A 24963-nucleotide genomic window follows, 5' to 3' on the forward strand; every position below is an offset into this window, starting at 1 on the left:
GCTCAGTTTTCAAAGTCTTTGCTATGTTTTTTTGGCTTTATCCTCTGCATGCACTGCTCAGAGGCAAGTCTGGGATTTGAACAGTGGTTTATATTGTAGGTCAGTTCTCTGTCTTTGCTGTGTTCCTTTGGGTCTGTACATGCATGCGTAGCTCATAAGTAAGGTGGGACCTCTGTGGGTCTCCTCTCACATCAGCTCTCTTCTCTGTGAGATTTCCCCAGCATGCTCCAGTTTCCAGGGGCCTTTTTCCCAAATCCTCTGACCAGAGAAATCGTTTTCTCTCAGAGTTTTAAAGTGCTTGTGCTACCTGGCAATGTAACTTTATAGGTAGAGATGGTCTCAGGGCAGGCTTGGGAGGGAAAAAAGGGGTACTCCTTTTCCTTGTCGTGTGTCTAGAAATAGGGGTTTCTCTAAATTGCTGCATCCACTGTGCAGTTCCCTAATTCAGCCCACCATTTGGTCAAAGCTGGGTCATGAGAAGAAAGAAAAGGTATATTCACCATTATACAGGCTAGTCTTCAAGTTATAACTTCCTTTCTCGATTTGCCTTTTTTTTTTTTTGCGGTACGTGGGCCTCACACTCTTGCGGCCTCTCCCATTGCGGAGCACAGGCTCCGGACGCGCAGGCTCAGCGGCCATGGCTCACGGGCTCAGCCGCTCCGCGGCATGTGGGATCTTCCAGGACCGGGGCACGAACCCGTGTCCCCTGCATTGGCAGGCGGACTCTCAACCACTGCGCCACCAGGGAAGCCCTTGATTTGCCTATTATTAACTTTCAAAGTCTTTAGATAGTTGTTTTTAGTATTCTATTGAGAGTATTTAGTTCTAATCAGTCAGAGAGAGGCATACTCCATTTTGGCCTATGCATTGTATTATATCCATTTCTCAACAGACTTTCACCTAAAGTCTTTAGTAGTCATTGACTGATCATTATCTAGATCATAATTCTATTAGAAATTGCACTGTGGTGAATTTCTAATCCTATCATTCTCCCAGCATTTGTTATTGTCTATGATTTTTCTATAACAGTAAACTTTCCCTCTTAACTATTTGGTTATCCTGGAATGAAATCTGTACAGAAAATGAAGAATAAATGGTTGAGTCTTTCATTTACCAGTGATTTTCAGAGTAATAAAATGAGGGGTTTTTTTAAGTATTATTATAAACTTCTGAATTCTTATATGTGTATCAATCTTCAGTTGTTATACATATTTTTTAACCTATTTTTATGGAAAATTTCAAACATACACAAAAGTAAAAAAGAATAATTATTAACCCATATATTCATCACCCATTTTCAACAATTATCAAATCATGGTCAATCCTGTTTCATCTATTCTTCCCCTTCCCCATTCCTTCCCATCCTCCTTTGTATTATTTGAAGCAAATCCCCAAAACTATATCATGTCATCTGTAAATACTCTAGTACGAATGTGCAAATTATAAGGACTTAAAAAAAAAAACACAATATCATTACCTTTAAAAGTTAATAAAAGATGTCTAAGGCCTCTACACACAAAATATTTCTGAGAGAAATTTTAAAAGACCTAAATATATGGAGATATACTGTGGTTAACATATTGAAAGTCTCAATATGGAAAGATATTTAATATATCCAAATTGATCTACAGATTCAATATTAAACTAGACAATAATAATATGAAATAATAAATAACATTTAACTTGCTTAATGTTAAGCAGGGATTTGTTATTTATTTACTCATTTAGGAAACTGACAGGCTGAGTGTAAAATCTTTATTGAAATTCATAAGGACCAAGAAGAACCAAGGCAATTTTGAAGGACAAAAGTTGGAGAACTTAAAGCTATAATAACTAAAAGTGTATGGCACTGGTACAACAACAGACCAATGGAACAGAAACAGAGTCCAAAAACAGACCCACAAATAAAGTCACCTGAATTACAACAAAGGCACTACTACTGCATTACAGTAGGAAAGGACAGTCTTTTCAATAAATAATGCTGGACCAAATGGATTTCCAAATGGAAAATAAAATAAACCATGAATCCTACCACACATCATGCAGAAACCTAAATGGGAAAGTTAAAACACTCAAGTTTATAGAGGAAAACATAGCACAGTATCTTCTTGGCTTTGAAATAGACAAAGAATCCTTAAAACACAAAAAACTAACCATAAAAGAACACTCTGATAAAATAGACTTTATTAAAATTAAGAAATTATCTTAATTAAAACACACTACTGAAAGAGTGAAGAAGAAGAGATAACTTCAATACTTAATCCAACAAAAACTTATCCTAGAAATAAAGAACTTCTGCAAATCCGTAAGACAGACAACACAACAGAAAAATGGACAAATAACATGAACAGGCATTTCTCAAAAAAGGATATCCAAAGGGTCAGTAAGCATGTAAACATGTGCTAACCTTTTAAGTTATCAGGGAATAACAAATTAAAACTACAATAAAATTTCACTACATACACTGCAGAAGAGTTATTAATTTGAAACACTAATAATTTCAAGTGTTATTGAGGATGAAGAGCAACAAGAATTCATGTACACTGTTGGTGGAAGTGTAAACTGATTCAACCATTAGGAGCATCTACAAAAGCTAAACAGCCAAATACCCTGACCCAGCATTTTCACCACTGGATATTTATCCAACAGAAATGCATACATATGTGCCAAAAGAAATGTTCAAGAATGTTCGCAGCAGAATTGTTCATAACAGCCAAAAACTGAGAGTAAACCAAATGCTCATCAACAGTACAAATGGATGAATAATTTTGGTATATACATATAATGAAGTATTAAAAAGCAATGAAAAAGGATGAGCTACTGCTGTATGAATCAATATGAATGACTCACATCAACAAGATGTTGACCATAAAAAGCCAAAAGAAGTTCAAAAATAGACAATATTAATGAATAGTGAATCAAGCAAGAATAATAGTTACCTTTGGGAGTGCGTGATGACTGTCAGGGGGCATGAAGGAGGCTCCTGGATTGATGAAAATGTTCTATATCTTGATCTTGGTATTGGTTAAACGAGTGTTGACTTCATAAAATTTCATCAAAATGACACTCAGTATTTATGCACTGTATAATATGCATGTTTTAATTCAATATAAAACATTTTAAAAGTTAGCAATACTATATCAGTCTGTTGATATTTTATTTTTAACTTTTTGGTTATTTTACTTGGTGAAATTGAAGTCTAGTAGAACTAGGTTTCTACATCAATCTGCCTCTTACTTGGGTACTAAAGTCATTATTTACTTTTTCCTGGATAATTACTGACAGTTTTGATATGTGGATCCTTCCCACATTATGACGGCAAAAGTTTACCTTGAAGTTAGACCTATCTCATGTTCACAAACTAGATAATTCTAAGATGATATTTTTTTCTTAATGTAAATATAATCAATTTTCTATATTAAGTTCCAGGTCACCAGTTCCCACAGTTTGTATTTGGAAAAAAAGAAGAAAATTCAAAGCTTCTGAGGCTTAGCATCTAAGCTCAGTTTTAGCTAAACTTGAAAAAAGCAAATCAGGGCTTCCCTGGTGGCACAGTGGTTGAGAGTCTGCCTGCTAATGCAGGGGACACGGGTCCGTTCCCCGGTCCGGGAAGATCCTACATGCTGTGGAGTGGCTGGGCTCGTGAGCCATGGCCGCTAAGCCTGCGTATCCGGAGCCTGTGCTCCGCAATGGAAAAGACCACAACAGTGAGAGGCCCGGGTACCGCAAAAAAAAAAAAAAAAAAAAAAAAAAAGCAAATTAAGGCATGGTGTAAGCATAAGGTTGTTGTGAAATATAATGAATTATTAAATGTAAAGCGCTTAGAAAATAATGTGTACCACAAAGTAAATGCTCAAAAAAAGTCTGCAATTCTTTATACCAGTTTGAAAAACCTTACAATAGATCCTTACTCTTGAATTTCCTTCAAAATATTTAAGACAATAAAAACAGATCTCTTTTAAAAACAAACAAAGTATATTTATGGAGCTAAAGGAAAACTTAATAGATTTTTAATGAAACAAGCCAAAGTGAACATTAAAGAAAAGTATAGGATAGATGAAAATTTAATTAACTATACCTAAGGTTTTTTTTAAGTTCTAAGTTGTACTAATAGATATTTAGCTATTATATTAGGATTAGAACTTCTACATATAATTTATCCAGTTTGCCAACTGTTAACGCGTGCATCATTTTCTTTATATACTGATAAACATATTTTCTGAACCATTTGAGAGTAAGTTGCATATATCATGTCCTTTTACCCCCAATTGCTTAAATGTGTACAGCCTGGGAACAAAGACATTCTCTTAAATAACCATAGGATAGTTACTAACTTCAGGAAATTTAACAATTATACAATATTAACATCTATTTTTTTAAGAGAGCAAATAAAGTCGTTTAGGGCTCCTCTAGTACAGGATCCAGTTCTGAGTCAGGTATTGGATTAGCTATTTTATCTCCCTAGACTCCTTTAATCTGGAAGTTTTCCTTCAGCTAAATACCTTTTAAACTGTCCTATGTTTACAAGGTACTCTGCAAGATAAGATTTTAAAACTTGGGTTCTTAAGCAAACTATATAGGGAAGTTTCATTAAAAAAAAGAGATTCAATGGAAGAGTTAGGAAAAGTTTCAGAAGACTAAGATGAGAATACAAAAATCTTCCTATCCAAGAGTGGCTTTAGTATATATACATTTTAAAGCTTTATAATGAGGAGGTTTCTAGGTTTCTTTGATATTGGTAATTCGTGGATTAGTGGTTTCAAAATCCTGTCCCTCAAGATGTCAAAAAATTACAATATATAATCAACTTAGGGCTTCCCTGGTGGCGCAGTGGTTGAGAGTCCGCCTGCCGATGCAGGGGACACGGGTTCAAGCCCCGGTCTGGGAAGATCCCACATGCCGCCGAGCGGCTGGGCCCGTGAGCCATGGCCGCTGAGCCTGCGCGTCCGGCGCCTGTGCTCCGCAACAGGAGAGGCCACAGCAGTGAGAGGCCCGCGTACAGCAAAAAAAAAAAAGTCATGGTACCTACCCTTAAGAAACTTATAATTTAGCAAACCTAAGATTCCTGCTTTCAGATACGAAAAGTATTATGTTTTCCTATTTTGAAAAGGAAGCAACTATGATGCAGCGTGAAAAATGTGTCCAAAGATAAAACTATGAAATGTTCTAGAGGAACAAAAACGGTAGATCCTGAAATCGTGATCTTTAATCTCCTAACAGAGGACTCAACTTGCCTCTGTCAGACTACAGAAGAGCTCCTTAAGAGAATCCTCCTATCTATCCATTGACTCCAAAAGGGACATGTATCGTCATCCCCAATGTACGTACTAGCTTTGTTCCATTGAGTCAGTCACCGACTAGTTTCCAAGTAATGTACTAGTACTTTCACTTAAAAAATAACAGGTAATCTCCATACACAGAAAAAAACAGAAACTGTACAAAAGGTGTATACTATTAGATACTTTTAGAATGGATGTGATAATAAATGTGGAAACAGAAGATGTGGCTGGTCGCAGTGGCTCTTTAATAAGTAATTTAACTTCGTCGGCGATAGGCTGTAATAGGCCATATGGTCCAACGAAGTTTGGTCCTTTTTGAAGTTGTATATAACCTAATACTTTTCGTTCATTAATGTGAGGAATGCCACAGCTAGAAGAATTGGGACAATAAGTGTTAGAATGTTAATTATAAACATTTTGTTAGGGAGAGGAGTTGAACAGCTAATAAATGTTTAAGTTTTACATAATTACTGGGCTCTGCCACCCTAACAAACCCTGTTCTCAGGCAGGGGGTTTTAATGAATTAAGATTGTATCATTAATTAGTTTTAAGGCACTTTTGTAAAGTAGACCTTATTTCTCTTGTCTTTTCGTACTGGGATAAATATGTAATAGATAGAAACAGACCTGGGTTACTCTGGTGTGAACTCATATCACATAGGACTTTAATTGTTGAACAAACTTAACTTTAATAGGGGTTACACCATTGGGATGTCCTGATCCAACATCGAGGTCCTAAACCCTACTGTCGACATGAACTCCAGAATAGGATTGTGCTATTATCCCTAGCATAACTTGCTCCATTGATCAATTTTTTTGGATCAATAAGTGAAGATATTTTGACTAGTTGGTCTAAGTTTTAATCATTCAGAGGCTTTTTTGTTCTCCGAGGTCATCCCAACCAAAACTGCTAACCCATATAAAAGTTTTGTTATCCCCTGATGGTTTAGTTCCTTTTGGGGGGGGGGGGCGGGCAGTTATTAAAGCTCCATAGGGTCTTTTTATCTTATTTTGTCAATTTCACTGATTAAAAGTAAAAGACAGTAAAACCCTCATGTGGCCATTCATACAAGTCCTTATTCAGAGAACAAATGATTATACTACCTTTGCATGGTCAGGATACCGTGGCCATGTGACAGATGTCACTGGGCAAGCAGTGCCTGTAATACTAGTTACGCTAGAGGTGACGTTTTTTTGTAAACAGGCAAGATTTGTATTTGCTGATTTCCTTTTACTCTTTTTAATCTTTCCTTAGGTGCATACCTGTGTCAGGTTAACAGTAATTTTAATAAATAATCTAACATTGACTTAGGTTTATTTGTTGTTAACTACCAGTGATATCTATTACTTATATAAGCTTATGCAAGGACAAATATTTCTTGTTACTCATATTAACATTACTGCTTCTATTAATTGATTAGTCCAGTATTAAACTAGGAGTTGATTTACTTATTGGTGGTATTAAGGTAAATGTGTTGTTGAACTTGAACGCTTCCTTAACTGATGGCTGCTTTTAAGCCAACTATGGTGTTATTTTTACTCTCTAGATAAGGTTGTATCCTGTTTCTAAAAAGCTGCAACTTTTTAGATTAGTATTTAAAAATACGTTAAAATTTATGATTTTTTGAATAGTTTTTAAAGTTGAACTAAGATCCTTTTCCTGGACAACCAGCTATCAACAGGCTCGTTATACCTCTACTTATAAATCTTCTCACAAGTTTGCCACATAGATGAGTTTGTTCTAATAAACTGTACGTAAGTAGCTCGTCTGGCTTTGGGGTATTTAACTTAAGTTCTCTTTGTTAAAAATTTCAGTTAAATCATTATACAAAAGGTACAAGGGGGAAGCTTTACTTTTTATTACTTGTAATGCTTCTTGCCTCATGCCTTTACGATACTTTCTCTATAGTGCCAAAAAGCTTTTAATTTCTCTCTCCTATACTTTAAATATTGGGTGAATGATTTATTCAATCTGCTTATAATAGTTGAATTTGTGGGAGGCTTGGGCTAGATTTAGTTCAAAGTATCCATACACTTTGAAATCTCCTGAGTGTAAACTAGGTGCTTTTGTTTAAGCTATACTTTGATTTATCCAAGCACACTTTCCAGTATGCTTCCCTTGTTACGACTTTATCTCCTCTCATATGTTTGGTACTTGCTAAGAAGTTATAAGAGTTATTAATACTTGAGAAGGGTGATGGGCAGAGTGTGCATGCTTCACGGCCTGACTCAACTAAGCACTCTATTCTTAATTTACTACTAAATTCTCCTTTGGTTTTTAGCTTCATCAAAATTTTTGTATAATAAGAAATATGTTCTTGAAATAGAAAATGTAGCCCATTTTTTCCCATCCCGTAAGTTACACCTTGACCTAATGTTTTTATGTATAATAATTATGCTTACTGTTATTCCTTTTCAGGGTTTGCTGAAGATGGCGGTATACAGACTGAATTAGCAAATGTTGGTGAGGTTTATCGATTATAGAGAGAACACACTCCTCTAGAGGGGAATGAAGCACCATCAAGTCCCTTGAGTTTTAAGCTATTGCTAGTAGTACTCCAGCGAATAATTTTGTTATGATAATTATTTGCATGTAGGGCTAAGCATAGTGGGCTATCTAGTCCCATTTGGGGTCTTAGCTGTCATGTGATCAGTAACTGTTAAAGTCACTTTTGCAGTTCATTTTTAAATAGCTATAGCTTTCTAAGGCTTAGCTAGAACTTAACTTTATTTTTTATTATTCTTTAACACATTTTACACCGATTTTCTATTAATTTGGGTTAATTGTATGACCACAGTGGCTGGCACGAAATTTACCAACCCTAAATAACATAACTTAGTTGAACTTTCATTTATGGCTTAATTTTTATCACTGCTGTTTCCTGTGAGGGCATCGCTAAGCAAAGCATTATGAGCTACTATTTTAGTGTGCTTGATACCTGCTCCTTTTAATCCTTCATGATTTAGAGGATAGTCTGCTTAAGTTATTATGGTAACACTAAAACCTGGTAGAAAACAGAGTACTATACTAATTTTCTTTCTACAAATGTCCATTCATTTTAGAAGAAAAGTAATAGGAGAATCAACTTATCTTCTATTTTAAATCAGTAACACAGGTCAGTCTAATGAGAATATGGATTATGCTTTCCAGGACACGAAAAAAGTGTAAGTCAGTCACTGAGAGCTGGTATCAACTCTTACCTCCCTCTAATTTTCCCCCACTCATCTCTTACTTTGCACTCAATCTACAGACACTTCTCTACCCAGGTAGAGAAGGGGTCGGCTAACTTATTCTGTAAAGGGTCACAAAGTAAATATTTTTGGCTTTCTGGGCCCTAACATCTCTGATGCAACTACCTAACTCTGCCACTATAGCTTGAAAACAGCCATACACAATATGTAAAAAATAAGAGTGGCTGTATTCCAATAAAGCTTTATTCACAGACACTAAAACCTGAATTTCATATAATTTTCACATATCATAAAATAGTATTCTGCTTCCAGGATTTTTTTTCCCCCCAACCATTTAAAAATGTAAACACTATTCTTAGTTCACGGGTCATACAAAAACAGGCAGCAAGCTGGATTTGGTGGTGTGCAGACCCCTGATGGAGAGACTTGCTTGTAAGGCAGACATGCAGTAGGCGACTGGCCCTTCTGTACCTCAGTCAACTGCTTCTTTATCTCTAAACCTAAAACCTGACAGGAAATAATTCTTATTCTACTTTTCAGTCATTTGCAAATCACCTTTCTCTCAAAAAAAGACAAGTTATAATTCTTACTTTCAGGTAGTAACTTTGAAAAATTTCAAGAATTGCTGAAAGAAAATACATCTGGATATCAATTACCTTACCAATAAATAATGTTTCATTCCTCTGAAGAATAAAAAAATCTAAAGATAAATAAAAACTATCAAAGAAGGTAGCCGATCATGTCCTAAATATTTTTATAATACTCTGTCCTATGTGCCTTGCCAGGAGACTGTAAACCTCACTGTACCCAATAATTATGACAGAAAAGGAAGGAAGGAAGCAAGGAAGGAAAGAAGGGAGGGAAGGAGGGAGGGAAGAAGGAAAGGAAAGGGGAGGGGAGGGGAAGGGAGGGGAGGGGAGGAAAAGGAAAGGGAAAACAGAAAAAAGAAAAGAAAAAAAGAGAAGGCATACTTCTGAGCTCAAAATGAAGACTGAACATATCTAGTGAAACTCACCAAGTTGTAAAGATTCATCTAAGAGGAATGCAGAATCTTCCAAAGGCATCTTACACTGTGACAAAATCAGCTTCTAAGTTTCAGCAGCTTTACAGGAAAAACAAAAAACAAAAAACAAAATCTGTAAAACAAGGGCAGCTGTGGAAATAATGTTAATCAAATTCTAAGTAACAATACCGCCAGTATTTTTTCCCATCCACATATACAGCATTAATTGGGGCTTCCTATGTGCCAGGAATAGGGGATGCAGCAATGAACATGTCAGATTCCATCAATTCCTCCAGGAGCTCAGTCTGTAGGCCAACTCCAAATGGGATGAAAGGCTTTAAGAATCATGATGATGTGAAGGGAAAGCATGGCAGAGATACAAACCAGGCTAGTGGGAACTAGTTAGGAAAGGTTTCCTAAAAAAGAGGCAATTAATGCAAGCATGAGTAGGGTCTGACCAAATAAAGCAAGAGGGGAGGGGAGAGAAAGAACAAGTTTCATTAGAAGGGAATGGCATGTTCAAAGGGCCAGATGTAGGAGAGGATATGGCGTTTGTGTGCAAGTAAAAGAAATCTAGTATGGCTGCTCAGAGTAAGAAAAGGGATGAGAAGGTCATTCTCTGAGATGAGATGGGCAAGGGAGGAAAGTAAGAAGTGAAGCAATTTGCCCTGCATCACTCAGTCACACAGGGCTAACAGGCAGAGACCATTTTAAACTCTCACCACTTGACTGCAATATATTAGCCATTCTGAAGCTCTTCCCAGTCCCCTAGCCTCAAGGGTCTTAGAGGTTGACCCCTGGGAAGGAAGGTGAATCAAAGTCCTGTGGAGGATGATCCTTTCAGGGGGCTTTTGCAAAGGCCTGAGGGAAAACTGCCAGCCTCCCTATGAATGGATGAATTGATCAACTGACCATCAGGGGCCCTCCTGCAAAATGATGGGGAAGAAGTCAGTTTCAGCACCATTCTCAGTTACAAATTAATAGTTGCCAAGCATTTTACTATGCGTGAAGTCCAGTTCTAAGTGCTTTACACGTAGTAACTAATTCAATCCTCACAACATCCCTATGAGGTAGGTGCTTTTATAAGCCTTTATTTCCAGTATGGTTTTATGAAATAGCCCAATAATGGTCATTAATTTTTATTAGCAATTAAAATTATCAGAAATGTTAACGATACTTACCACAATATTAAAAGCATTTTAATTACCATTAAATCAGAAAAGTACTATTTTAAAGATTAATTAACAAAAACAAAAGACTTCACAACATTAATTTGGTTATTTCTCTGTTAGAGAAAGAGTTGGAAATTTTGTTTCATGCTCATTCATTCACTTACTATGATAGGTTCTACATATCCAATGATTAGGGGAAAAACACACCAAATTCCTGCCATCATGGAGTTTCAGTCATTGAAATACAATTGGCAATTATGTTTTTGTAACATATCCTAAGTTTTTGAATGAATGAAAAATCAACAACCATACAGACAAAATCCGATGCATAGAGGAAAATTAAAACCTGAGGGGAGTGGATTGTGAATAAAAAATATACATACATGTTAAAGAAGGAGGAAGAGAAAGAATAAAAAACTGCTCCACTAAAAAAGGGAACCCTCATGCACTGTTGGTGGGAATGTAAATTGGTGCAGCCATTATGGAAAACAGTATAGAGGTTCCTCCAAAAACTGAAAATAGAACTACAATATGATCCAGCAATTCCACTTCTGGGTATTTATCCAAAGAAAACAAAAACACTAAGTTGAAAAGATGTATGTATCCCTATGTTCACTGCAGCATTATTTACAATACCCAAGATACGGAAGCAACCTAAGTGTCCTTCAATAGATAAACAGATAACAAAGATGTGGTGTATACACAACACACACACACACACACACACACACACACACACACATCGTACTCTACCATAAAAAAGAATTAAATCCTGCCATTTACAACAACGTGGATGGACCTTGAGGATATCATGCTAAGTGAAATAAGTCAGACAAAAAGAAAAAAAATGATTATGAAGAACCTAGGGGCAGGACAAGAATAAAGACGCAGATGTAGAGAATGGACTTGAGGACACAGGGAGTGGGAAGGGTAAGCTGGGACGAAGTGAGAGAGTAGCACGGACATATATACACTACCAAATGTAAAATAGATAGCTAGTGGGAAGCAGCTACATGGCACAGGGAGATCAGCTCGGTGCTTTGTGACCACCTACAGGGGTGGGATGGGGAGGGTGGGAGGGAGACGTAGGAGGGAGGAGATGTGTGGATATATGTACACGTATAGCTGATTCACTTTGTTATGGGGCAGAAACTAACGCACCATTGTGGAGCAATTATACTCCAATTAAGATGTTAAAAAAATAATAATAATACCAATACTGAATTATTTCACTCATATGTGGAATCCAAAAAACAAGAAAAATAAACAAATGAAACAAAACAGAAACAGACTCAGAGAGCACAAACTGCTGGGAGAAGAGGATGATGGATGAAACAGGTGAAGGGGATTAAGTGGTATAAAACTTCCAGCTATAAACTAAGTCAAGGGGAAGTAATGGGAATACAGTCAGTAATACAGTAACAACTTTGTATAGTGACAGAAGGTAAGTGGACTTGTTCTGATTATTTCATAACATATAAAAATATCTCATCACCATGTTGTATACCTGAAACTAATGTTGTATGTCAAGTATAACTTAATTTAAAAAAAAAATCTGTTCCACTGAGGAACACACTCATGAAGAATGAAAAAAGAGAAAAGAGAGCACAGCAAAGTACCGGTAATCAGCCCACAATGATGAAGGTCCTTAAGGGACTCAAAACAGTTATAACGATAAAAAGCAGATGAATATTACACAGTAGAGGATTCAAGACTATAACCTAGTGAAGAAAGATTACACCTTAATCCAGCAGTCTTCACACTAGGGACCAGATGGTTTTAGGGAATCAATTTCCAAATCCTTCATGTCTATAATTACCAACCAGCTACTAGAACTAATATCAAGGTCAGAGCATCATACTGCTTTCTCCTTTCCTACAGTGTATTTTGTATCTTCCTTCTTCCAGTTCACAAGAGAAAGATGTATCTCTTACACATCTAAAATTCACTACAATGCATTTCCATGTAGAAACATCCAGAACACCAAAGGAATAATTTTAAATATTGATATCAAGGGAGTATCCTCTAATGGAAGTACCATATATCCAAGGAGGTCTTGTTTTTCCCTGTCCCATACACCTCTGTTAAGAACAATACATGACATTAAAAAGCAGATATTCTGGCCTGGCCCCAATGCACTGTTAAAACTTCAGGATGTGAGAATAAAAACAACCTTCTGATTAAGAAGCTCATCTGAGAGAATCCAACGAAAACAGTGATGATAAATATTGAAGACAGCTAGAAGTTAGTTCATCCGGGTTACAAGCTTGTGGCCAGACTCCTTACATAATTTATATAGAATTATTTAGAACTCAAGATCTGGGAAGCATCTTAAATTAGAATTCAACATCTGTACTTTCACCATTCTCAGAGAAATGAGAAAGAAATTAGTACATTCTATCAATCACCTGTGTCTTGTGTCTGTGACATGAAGATATTTTACATGATTTCAAAGAGTTGAAAAGATCCCTTACTTCAGTTAACATCATATCTTCAAGTAAACGTAACACATACCAAAGTTAAGTTAGTGTTTTATATTTTCTTGAACACTTATGGAGAAACATTTTTATTAACTTTTATGAAAAGAATACTGCACATAGTAAATCCATATTTTTTAAAAAACTGGGACAAGTCTTTACACTGTCACATTCCATGCATTTCTCTGCTTGTTTTTCATTCCTATATGGACATATTACATATAGATTAGTTTAGCAGGAATATACTGTAAATCCTACTATAAATGATATACTTAACAAAAGCATAAGTGTTTTGTAAACTTCACACTTATTAGTGACCCAACATCTTTTCTTTTTACTATTAATTTCCACTGAAACCAGTCTCATTCTAACATATACATAATATTCATCTATGGATACATAAATTCCATGAAAAGAAAAGTCCCCTCTGAAAAGATACATTTACAACTAGTAATTGTTTAATAATAAAATCAATAATACATTTATGGTATACTTGTAGTAATTATAATTCCAAAAAAAGTTTTTCTGTTAACACTTAGACCATTATGGTCATAATAAACATTCTGAATTTCAATATCTATTCATATTTTTGATGCCCAGAAGCATTCTTCAAGTATTGAAAGAAAGGAACTGCCAACCCAGAATTCTATATCCAGACAAAATATCCTTCAGGAAAGAGAGGGAGATTAAAATATCCACAAATGACAGAAAACTAAGAGAGTGTGTCATCAGTAGACCTGCCCTAAAAAAAAGGAATGACTATAGGAAGTTCTTCTAACAGAAAGGAAATGATAAAAGAAGGAATATTGGAAAATCAGGAGGGAAAAACTGGAAAGAGGAAGAATATGGGTAAATACAACACCTTTTCCTTCTCCTAAGTCTTCTATATTATTTTTGATGATTTAAGCAGAAATTATTAACACTGTGTGATACGGTTCTCAATATATAGAGAGAAAATTAGAAATGGAGGGGGTGGGTAAAGGGAGTTAACCAGTAGATTATAATAAGTTACCTATACATAAAGTACCTAGAACAACCACAAAAAAGCTATCCAAAGAGATACAATCAAAACATTATAAATAAATCAGGATGGAATCCTAAAGTGTTCAACTAACCCACAGTCTTCTTTTTCGCTCTCCCACTACTACTGAAAAAGGAGCTGAGTTAATGCACAAGATACTCTATCCCCAGGCAAGACAGGAGTGGAACAAGTTTGAGGACATTGATGAGTCACATACTCTAAAGGCAGAATTTTCAAAGCATTTATAATATCAGTTTTGGCATTACTCTCATGCACTGCTGGTGGGAGTAGAAATAGGTGCTGACTTATGGAGGACAATATATCAATATATTAACAAAATTATAAACGTTCCTACACTTTGGTCCAGCAATACAGGGGGTATAACAAGCATTTTTTTAAATGAAACGAAATAGAAAAAAAAGTCAAAGTACAGGACACCTAGTAATGGTTAGGTTATTTCCTGAAACTGTTGTTTCAGGTATGTGTTTATTGAGTATGTGGATACTGGGTCACAACATAAAACATATTTCTTACTATAGGCTGTGGTCAAAGAAGTTTGGAAGCCACTATTTCACCTCAAAAAGGTAGCCTGAAGCATAGGGACAAACTGACACTTTGGAAAGGGAGGGTTCAATGTCTGGATGTGAATAAGTGAAAGGGAAGAAAGACATATAAGGAGACAAAGCAAACCCAAGGTAGTACGTTACCGAGCTACTAACGAGCTAGGCAGAGCCATGAGAAACATGGCCTCTTTGGGGTGAATGCAGAGGAGATGAGGAAGGGAGAGAATTTATCTGACTGGGGCCAAAGAAGAGACAGAAGCAATCCATCAAAGTTTGTCCCCCAGAGTGTGAATTCCTAAAAGGAATTTCTTGCTTTCCTCAATGACACCATTTTCTTTTTTTTTTTTAATTTTTAATTTTATATTGGAGTATAGTTGATTAACAATGTTGTATTAGTTTCAGGTATACAACAAAGTGACTCAGTTATACATATATATGCATCTATTCTTTTTCAAATTTTTTTCCCAATTAGGTTGTTACAGAATATTGAGCAGAGTTCCTTGTGCTACACAGTAGGTCCTTGTTGGTTATCCATTTTAAATATAGCAGTGTGTACAAGTCAATTCCAAATTCCCCAACTATCCCTCCCCCGCCACTTCCCCCCTGGTAACCATAAGTTCATTCTCTAAGTCTGTGAGTCTGTTCCTATTTTGCAAATAAGTTCATCTGTATAATTTTTTTTAGATTCCACATATAAACAATATCACACAATATTTCTCTTTCTCTGACTTACTTCACTCAGTACAACCATCTCTAGGTCCATCCATGTTGCTGCAAATGTCATTATTTCATTCTTTTTAATGGCTGAGTAATATTCCATTATATATATGTACCACTTCTTCTTTATCCATTTGTCTGTTGATGGACACTTAGGTTGCTTCCATGTCTTGGCTATTGTAAACAGCGTTGCAATGAACACTGGGGTACATGTACCCTTTCGGACCATGTTTTCCTCCAGGTATTATGCCAAGGAGTGGGATTGCATGATCATATGGTAGCTCTATTTTTAGTTTCTTAAGGAACCGCCATACTGTCCTCCATAGCGGCTGCACCAATTTACATTCCCACCAACAGTGTAGGAGGGCTCCCTTCTCTCCACACAGTCTCCAGCATTTTCTGTTTGTGAATTTTTTGATGATAGCCATTTTGACTGGTATGAGATGATATCTCATTGTAGTTCGGATGTGCATTTCTCTAATAATTAACAATGCTGAACATCTTTTCATGTGCCTCCTGGCCATCTGTATGTCTTCTATGGAGAAATGTCTATTTAGGTCTTCTGCCCATTTTTTGATTGCATTTTTTTTTTTGATATTGAGCTGCAAAACCTGTTTGTAAACTTTGGAAACTAATCCCTTGTCAGTCATACCATTTGCAAATATTTTCTCCCATTCTGTGGGTTATCTTTTCGTTTTGTTTATGGTTTTCTTCATGGTGCAAAAGCTTTTGAGTTTAATTAGGTCCCATTTGTTTGTTTTTATTTCCATTACTCTGGGAGATGGACCGAAAAAGATATTGCTGTGATTTATGTCAGAGAGTGTTCTGCCTATGTTTTCCTCTAAGAGCTTTATAGTGTCCAGTCTCACATTTAGGTCTTTAATCCATTTTGAGTTTATTTTTGTGTATGGTATTAGAGAATGTTCTAATTTCATTTTTTTTACATGCAGCTGTCCAGTTTTCCCCGCACCATTTATTGAAGAGACTGTCTTGCCTCTATTGTATAGCCTTGCCTTCTCTGTCAGAGATTAAGTGACCAGAGGTGCATGGGTTTATTTCTGGGCTTTCCATCCTGTTCCATTGATCTATATTTCTATTTTTGTGCCAGTACCATACTGTTTTGATGACTATGGCTTTGCAGTATAAACTGTAAAAAATACAAACACATGGAGGCTAAACAATATGCTACTAAACAACCAATGGATTACTGAAGAAATCAAAAAGGAAATCAAAAAATAGCTAGAGACAAATGAAAATGAAAGCACAATGATCCAAAACCTATGCGATGCAGCAAAAGCAGTTCTAAGAGGGAAGTTTATAGCAATACAATCTTACCCCAGGAAACAAGAAAAATCTAAAATAAACAACCTAACTTTACATCTAGAGCAAATAAAGAAAGAACAAGCAAAGCCTAAAGTTAGTAGAAGGAAAGAAATCATACAGAACGGAGCAGAAATAAATGAAACAGAGACAAAGAAAACAATAGCAAAGTTCAATGAAACTAAAAGCTGATTCTTTGAAAAAATAAACAAAATTGATAAACCTTTGGCTAGACTCATTAAGGAAAAAAAGGGAGAGGACTGAAATCAATAAAATTAGAAATGAAAAAGGAGAAGTTACACCTAACACCACAGAAATAAGAAGAATCATAAGAGACTACTACAAGCAACTGTATGCCAATAAAACAAACAACCTGGAAGAAATGACAAATTCTTAGAAGGTACAATCTCCCAAGACTGAACCAGGAAGAAATAGAAAAAATGGACAGACCAATCACAAGTACTGAAACTGTGAGTAAAAACTCCCAACAAACAAAAGTCCAGGACCAAATGGCTTCACGGGTGAATTCTATCAAACATTTACAGAAGAGCTAACACCTATCCTTCTGAAACTGTTCCAAAAAAATTGCAGAGGAAGGAAAATTCTCAAACTTACTCTATGAGGCCACCATCACCCTGATACCAAAACCAGACAAAGACACCACAGAAAAAGGAAATTACAGGCCAATATCACTGATGGACATAGACGCAAGAATCCTCAACAAAGTACTAGCAATCTGAATCCAGCAATACATTAGAAGGATCATACACCATGATCAAGTGGGATTTATACCAGGCAAGCAAGGATTTTTCAATATCCACAAATCAATCAATGTGATACACCACATAAACAAATGGAAGAATAAAAACCATATGATCTCACTAGATGCAGGAAAAACTTTTGACAAAATTCAACACCCATTTATGACAAAAACTCTCCAGAAAGTCGGCATAGGGGGAACATACCTCAACATAATAAAGGCCATATACAACAATGTATACAGCTAACCTCATACCCAATGGCGAAAAGTTAAAAGCATTCCCTCTAAGATCAGAAACAAGACAAGGATGTCCTCTCTTGCCACTTTTATTCAACATAGTTTTGGAAGTCCTAGCTATGGCAATCAAAGAAGAAATAGAAGGAATCCAAACTGGAAAAGAAGAAGTTAAACTGTCACTGTTTGCAGATGACATGATACTGTACATAGAAAATCCTGAAGATGCTACAAAAAAGACTACTAGAGTTCATCAATGAATTTGGTAAAGCTGCAGGTTACAAAATTAATACATAAAAATCTGTTGTATTTCTATACACTAACAACGAAAGATCAGAAAGAGAAATGCAAGAAACAATCCCATTTACCATCACACCAAAAAGAATAAAATACCTACAAATAAACCTACCTAAGGAGACAAAAGACCTGTACTCTGAAAAGTATAAGACGCTGATGAAAGAAATCAAAGGACTCAAACAGATGGAAAGATATACCATGTTCTTGGATTGGAAGAATCAACATTGTCAAAATGATTATACTACCCAAGGCAATCTACAGATTCAATGCAATCCCTATCAAATCAGCAATTTTTCACAGAACTAGAACAAAAAAATTTTTAAATTTTTATGGAGACACAAAAGACCCCAAATAGCCAAAGCAATCTTGAGAAAGAAAAACGAAGCTGGAGGAATCTGGCTCCCTGACTTCAGACTCAATGACACCATTTTCTTTGCTTACTTTTTTAAGGTAAATTTTAAATAATGCATGTGGCTTCATTTGTGGTTCACATTATATTTCTATTGGATAATGCAAGTGTAGAGCCTGGAGTGCTACAATTTCTCTTTGCACTCAGCAGCTGATTTGTCAAAGAGATGTGAAACATCTTCTGCTGTGATTTTTCTTCTCTTTGCCATTATGGGCAGAAATGAAAGTTTCTGAATTCTCAACTGTGTTCAATGAAAACTAAAAGCAGCCTACAAAAATAGTGTCTCCAGGCTTCTTTAATAACTTCTTGAAAGATGATGCAATAACTTGGGCAATACAAAAATCAGACTGAAAAAAATGATGCAATAGCGACAAACTTTTCCATATTCTATCACCCTTCTACACGATTCCATTATTCTACTTCCATGTTATCTTTTAAGGAAAGATAGCAATAACTGGTGAGTCATGATAAAACAAATCTTAAAATGTTGAAACATACAATGTTTACAGGTAAGAGAATATAATTAATGAAAGATAGAGATTTATTCAATTTTTTAAGTACATTTTGTTTTGTTCTTTAGGAGACCCCAAAGAATAATAATCATGAAATACTAGTTCTTATAAATAGTTGGAATGCTTAAAAAATCAAAAAGGCTATAATTAAATCCAATGGATATTGATGGTATACTAAGGGTTAATCAAAAATTGGTAAGTAGGGCTTCCCGGGTGACGGCGCAGTGGTTGGGAGTCCGCCTGCCGATGCAGGGGATGCGGGTTCGTGCCCCGGTCCAGGAGGATCCCACATGCCGCGGAGCGGCTGGGCCCGTGAGCCATGGCCGCTGGGCCTGCGCGTCCGGAGCCTGTGCTCCGCGACGGGAGAGGCCACGGCAGTGAGAGGCCTGCGTACCACAAAAAAAAAAAAAAATTGGTAAGTAAAAGGTAATTGATAAAGCATTTTTCTTGTCTGTCCTATCAAACTATATTTCAAGGTAACCAAAGAGACCTAATTGGTGAGGGGTAGTCCTTCAAAGAATTTTAGCTAATAAGAACAAAAAGAAATTACATAAATAGATGGGCAACAATCATCAATGGATTTTAAAGCCATGAGGAGAAAAAGTCATAGTGACTTGCACAACAGATCATGCTGTCACCAAATGAGTGCAACTGATCAATCTTACCATCTCCAAAAGTAAGACAGACATTATGTACCTCCCAATGTAATGAAATATGTAGTATATAGTACTATTTATAAAATGTTCTTGTGTACAAGAGTCACACTGGAATCTATCAAACCTTTATATCGTATATTCTTAACAGCAGCAATGTCACACCCAGGGGTGAAAAATATCTTCCATAGTAGTATATTAAAATGGTTTCTTGCTCTCCAAAGCACAGTGCTATATCTATTCTTGGGTTTCAGAGAGCAGACAATAAAGGAAAAAAAAATGTCTAAAAAGGGCCTTTAAAGAAGAAGAAGAAAAAAAAAAAGGTTGAGAAACACTGCTTTAGATCCAACTTTCAGTTTAAATTAATACAGAAAAGGAATAAGTAAAATGACATCAGGAAGAAGCAATCAGATAAATCTAGAATGTGAAATATTATACAGAACAACTGACCTAGTTTCTTCAACATGGAGGGAAAAGGGGGTAGGGGGTTGTCAACTGTCCTAAATTTTTAAAAGCCTCAGAGCCTTTAGTTTCAGAAATATTTACATTTACATTTAGAAATATTTACAATGAATTATATGTGGAATATGCTTCAAATAGCTCTAGGAGAGGGTACATGGGTGAGGGTATGGACGAAACAAGACAGGTTCTGAGTTGATAGTTATTAAAGCTGGGTGATCGGTAGATTATTCTAATCTGTATACTGTTGTATATGTTTTCCATTACAACAAAGTATGTGTTATTTGAGGAAGATTTTTCATTGTTAAGAAATTGGAGCATTACTGTGTAATACATACTTGTGGCAAACATTTTCTATCAAAGGTGATCTACAAACTGATAACACTCTTCTTCCAAATAAATTGTTCTCTTAAAAAAAAAAAACTCAAGGGCTTCTCTGGTGGCGCAGTGGTTGGGAGTCCGCCTGCCGATGCAGGGGACGCGGGTTCATGCCCCGGTCTGGGAGGATCCCACATGCCGCGGAGCGGCTGGGTCTGTGTGCCATGGCTGCTGGGCCTGCGCGTCCGGAGCCTGTGCTCCGCAACGGGAGAGGCCACGACAGTGAGAGGCCCGCGTACCGCAAAAGAAAAAAAAAAAAAGGACTCAAGAAACATTACAACCAATTGTTAGTACCTCATTTGAATCCTGATTCAGACAATATCAAAAAGTATTTTTGAAACAATTGAGAAAAATCTGAATAAGGACTAGGCATTATATGATATTAAGAAATTATGGTTAATTTGGTTAGATGTAGTAATGATACTGAGTTTATTTAAGAAAATATCCTTATTTTTTAAAGAAACATAGAATTACTTAGGGGTGAAGTGACAATTTCTTTCATTCTTTTGTTTCTTCCTTTCTTTCTTTCAAGAAAACCTGAAGAATGAAAGAGATAATGATGACAAACACTCAGTTTTGCCTCTCTTCCCTTTGGAAAGCCTACTGGTAAGACAGCACAGAAGAACAAAAAGTAAGATCTATAAAACAATGAAAACATTGGAGAAGGAAGTTATGAAGAGATGAAATGATACAGTAGATTTCTGGAGAGCAGAAAGCAGATCCAAGTGTATTAACAGGTTAAGCACATGCAAAATTCACACATAAAGGGACTACAGTGGAGTTCTGAGTCAACTGTCCTGAGACTCTAGGCTCTAGAGTTAGCAGATACAGAGGCTGAATACAAGTGACCTAGGAAAAAGCTTTACCTGTCTCCTTTCTCTGCACCCCTTCCCTGGCTAAGCAAGGCCAGCATCACACCTAGGCCCAAAACTGCACCACTTTTTTCTAAAGAAATCTAGCAGAAATTTAGCAAACTGCTCAGAAAGAAACTAGATGGATGTTAGTGTCCACAGAGCTCGTGTCAATATGACAACTGGAAAGCTCCTGAAAATAGCAATAGGTTCCCTGCTCTTAGGCTCTAAACCTAAACTTGCCAGCAGACAACACACTCCATCTATTTACAAAGAATCACCAACCAGTCTTTTCAAACAGAGATGGCAATTGGAAAAAAATCCACCTATACAACGAGAAAAAAAACCCACCATAGCTACCTAAAATAATCAAGATAATCCGGTAGCAATATACATGAACCAACAATAATAATTTCTAGTCATATGAGGAACAACCGCAGCTAGAAGAAGACCAAGATAAATAAGTAGATCAACTAACCCCAGAAGACTCATACATTATTCAGGGTACAGAAGAAAAGAATAAAAAACAAAATATCTTTAAGATACTCCTAAAGACACTGCATTCAATACAACAAAAACAGAATGCTACATATTAAACAAACAATGACACGGATTTTACTACACCAAGAACTGTTACAAACGCTTTACAAATATGAACTCCTTTGCCCACAAAGTAGTTACAATCCTCATTTTGTAGTTCAGAAACTGAGCACAGAGAGGTTAAATAACTTACCCAAGGTCACATGGTTATTAAGTGATGGAGCTGGGAACTTAACTCACACAGTCTGGCAGTCTAGGTCCACTGTATATGCTTTTAACTACTATACCATGTTGTCTCTTGAAATGATATGAACAAAAAATAAGCAAAGCTACTGGAATACTTACAATCTGGTTACAGACATTCACAGAAAAGTAGGAACATATAGTTGAAGAAATCTGTCAGAATACAGAATAAAAAGGCAATGATAGACAACATGAGAAGAGATAAAAGACATAAGGATCAAACCAGAAAGCCAAAATTCTGCTGGTGAGCATTCCAAAGTGGGAGAACATAGAAAACCAAGAAATATTACCAAAAAAATAATGGAGAACATTTCCCATACCTGGAGGGAGACACCTGCATTTCAACTGAAAGGGCCTACCTACCCCAGAGAGTTCAGATAGAATAATAAGAACAACTCATACCTAGACACGTTAACTATAAAATTCCAGAACTACAAAGACAAAGATAAGATACTAAAGCTTCCAAAGACAAGGGGAAAGGGTCATTAAAAAGTAACAAGACTCAAGAGTAGCACCAGACTTCCTACCATCTTGATCTAAAACACAACAGAGCAAAAACCCATAAGTTCTAAAGGAATTTAATCTGAATCTAAATTTCTACACCCAGACAAACTATCAAGCAATTATGAATGAGGCGAAAAAGCCATGTTCAGGCATGCAAGAATGTTTACATCTTAAGTACCCTGTAAACTGAAGTTAATTTAGAATATACTCCAGCAAAAAGGAGAATGCCATAAAAGACAAAGATGTGATATCTAAGAGACAGTAAGTCTAACCCAGAAATGCAGTGAAGGAGTATCTCAGAATGACAGAAATACAGCAGGCTTCCAACCCATGAAGACTGAAGGAGAAAGTAGGACAACTCTAAAAGGCATGTCTCCAGGAAAACCAGGGATTCCATCCAACAAATAACAGATATTGTGATTCAAGCAGGAAACATTTTGACCAAGAAAAAAAAGGCAATTACAGACTGTAGGGGGGAAAGATGAACAATATTAAGCAAACTAATCAGAATATAAAGTCAGAATATAAGGCAAACTAGTGGCATGACTGTGAAAAAAAAACTTATGAACTGTAAGTAAAGATAACCAACCTTACCTTGATATCACATATTTTATTTTTTGAGTTCCATTATCATAACTTTGTACCCATGGAAAATGAATAGCTCAATGATTAACTGTAATTTATTTTGTTCAGCTTTTAGAATCAACCTACCGAAAAGACTGAATGTCTTAAATCTCATTACATAACAGAACGTAAATGTTATGTGATCAACCTGGTCAAACGCAAAAGAAAAGGTAAAATCAAGTGAAGGAGTAGAAAAGACAAGATGGAGAAATGGATAAAGGCCCTACTATCCTTATCTTACACAGTAGGGATTTAAAATATAATGTCTAAGAAACATTTTATTTACAGTTGCAAAGATACTAATAAAAGAACTAATTACAATGTTTCAAACTTTGGGATGAAGAGATATGAGAGATTAAGGACAGCACAAGTGAATTAAATCCTCATCTTAGAAGAATCGAGAATAATTTAAAGTCAATTAATCAAGAAATAAAAGCAGATCCCAACAAAGAAAAGTCTGGGACCAGATGGCTTCATGGGAAAAGTCTCCAAAACATTTAAAGAAGAATTAACACCAATCCTCCTCAAACTCTTCCAAATAATTAAATAGGAGGGAACATTTCCAACTCATTTCATGATGCCAGCATTACCCTGATAGCAAAACCAGAAAAAGACGCAACAAGAAAACTACAGACTAATATTCCTGATGAATAATGATGCAAAAATCCTCAACAAAATACTAACAAGCCAAATTCAATAGCACATTAAATGTATTATATACCATGATCAGGTGGAATGCAAGGATGATTCAAAACATTAAAATTAATCAGTGTCATATACCACATTAAAAGAATGAAGGGGAAGGAAATACCTCAATTGATGAAGAAAAAGCATCTGACAAAATTAAACACTCTTTCATAATAAAAACACTAAACTAGAAACAGAAATAAACCACCTCAACATAATAAAAGCCATATATAAAAATATCACAGCTAACATCATACTCAACAATGAAAACTGAAAGCTTTTCCTCCAAGATCATGGACAAATCAAGGATGCCTACTCATATCACTTATATTCAACATTGTGCTCAAAGTCTTAGCTAAAGCAATTAGGCAAGAAAAAGTCATCCAAATATGGAAGGAAGCAGCAAAAAATTACCTCTGTTCACAGATCACATATGTAGAAAATATCTATTCAGTAATAATTAATATGTTTTTATCTTTCATTCTAGTAATGTGGTGTACACATTTATTGATTTGTGTATACTGAACCATCCCTGCATCCTGGGGATAAATCTAACTTGATCATGGTGTCTGATTCTTTTAATGTGCTGCTGAATTCAGTTTACTAGTAGAGTTTGTTGATAATTTTTGCACCTATATTCCTCAAGGATTTTGGCCTGTAGTTTTCTTTTCTTGTAGTATGCTAATCTGGCTTTGGTATCGAGTGTTCCTTCTTCTTCAATTTTTTGGAAGGGTTTAAGAAGGATTGGTGTTAAGTATTCTTTAAATGTTTGGTGGAACGTTTCACCAGTGAAACCATCTGGTCCTGGCTCTTCTTTGCTGCAAGGCTTTTGGTTACTGTTCCAATCTCCTTATCCATTATTGGTCTGTTCAAATTTTCTACTTCTTCATGATTCAGTCTTGGTAGGTTGTAGGTTTCTAGGAATTTATCCATTTCTTCTAGATTAACCAATTTGTTGGCATGATTGTTCATAGTAGTCTCCTATTTTCCTTTGTATTTCTGTCATGTCAGTTGTAATGTCTCCTCTTTCAGTTCTGATTTTTTTTTGAATTTTTTTTTATACAGCAGG

At 35.9% G+C, this 24963-nt stretch overlaps 1 protein-coding gene across 24 annotated transcripts in view; it reads right to left on the minus strand.

Moving 5' to 3' along the window:
- CLOCK (clock circadian regulator) overlaps window positions 1–24963 on the minus strand; it is a 135344-nt gene that overhangs the window by 86544 nt on the left and 23837 nt on the right. For 9 of the 24 annotated variants that reach the window (XM_067736040.1, XM_067736034.1, XM_067736038.1 and 6 more), the window contains 2 exons: window positions 9486–9572; window positions 2940–3040 (listed from right to left, as the gene is read on the minus strand). The gene's annotated coding sequence lies outside the window, so the exon portion shown is untranslated. Of the gene's footprint in view, window positions 1–2939; window positions 3082–9485; window positions 9573–10195; window positions 10400–24963 lie in introns of all 24 variants that reach the window. The other 15 variants (XM_067736041.1, XM_067736045.1, XM_067736039.1 and 12 more) reach the window with 5 other exon arrangements.

Source organism: Pseudorca crassidens, chromosome 4 (genome assembly GCF_039906515.1).
Source record: "Pseudorca crassidens isolate mPseCra1 chromosome 4, mPseCra1.hap1, whole genome shotgun sequence".
NCBI classification, from domain to species: Eukaryota; Metazoa; Chordata; class Mammalia; order Artiodactyla; family Delphinidae; genus Pseudorca; species Pseudorca crassidens.